Source organism: Haplochromis burtoni, unplaced genomic scaffold (assembly GCF_018398535.1).
Source record: "Haplochromis burtoni strain Fernald_Lab_line unplaced genomic scaffold, NCSU_Asbu1 Contig_637, whole genome shotgun sequence".
Classification (NCBI taxonomy): domain Eukaryota; kingdom Metazoa; phylum Chordata; class Actinopteri; order Cichliformes; family Cichlidae; genus Haplochromis; species Haplochromis burtoni.
In genome coordinates this window covers 115,078-116,139 of record NW_024582998.1, presented here as the reverse complement: position 1 = coordinate 116,139, position 1,062 = coordinate 115,078, and positions in this window count along the sequence as shown.

Sequence of the window (1,062 nt, the reverse complement as noted above, 5' to 3'; positions counted from 1 at the left end):
GTCAGTACCAAGATTTTAAAATGAATTCTGAAATGTACTGGAAGCCAGTGTAATGAACGTAACACTGGTGTAATGTGCTCTCTTTTTCGTGTCTTGGTTAAAAGCCTTGCAGCATTCTGGACTAACTGGAGATGGTCAAGATTCCTTTTGCTCAAACAAAGAAAAAGGCTGTTACAATAATCTAAGCGAGAAGAATTAAAAGCATGAATAACCATTTCTAACTCAGACTTAGAAAGCAAAGTTCGCAGTTTGGAGATGTTTCTTAGCTGAAAAAGGCAGTTCCTAAAAATCAAGATTGTACATATTTAAAATGTCTTAATCAACTCTCCTGAGGTCAGCAATAATGTTTTTTAAAGACAGACTCAGTGTCATTTATCTTTTGTTCAGTGACATCTCTGTAACTGGTTTTTGAGATTTAAGTGTTGAATAGCCAGATCACTATCAAAAACCTGACTTTTAGAGTCTGATGGCAATCCCTTAATTCTGGAAATCATATTGATTCACGACAGTTACTTTGACACATACCACCTGCTCACTGGAGTACCTGGGCATGGGTTTGTCACCAGTTCAAATAGTAACCATGATTTGGAAGGCCTGAAAGATATTTGAATGTGCTTTTCATCTCTGCAGTGTAAGTCTTATCTACCTGGAGCTTTGACGTGAGAAACTGCTTTTTCGTCTCCTTTATCTTGAGCTGATGATGGGTTTTCTAAATATACTTTTCATTTACAAAGATTAATGTCATGTGGTCAAACTTTTCTTAATGGAATTGCTTTCAAACAGATTTTTAATAAACACAAGACATGTTGTTCTTCAAGCCGTCTTCAATTTTTTTGCCATCACTGAGAAAAAGAAGTCTTTCACAAAGAGACAGGCTGCCATTCCATTCCTCTCATCCTTTTCCCTTTCCTTGAACCAAGATGTTCAGCGAGAGGAATGGTGGAAAGAGGGGTTAATAGCCACTCTTGTCCAGCAAAAATCTAGGCTACGTCCACACGTACACGGGTATTTTTGAAAACGGGGATTTTCCGTTTTCGTTTTAAAAAATAATCCCGTCCACAC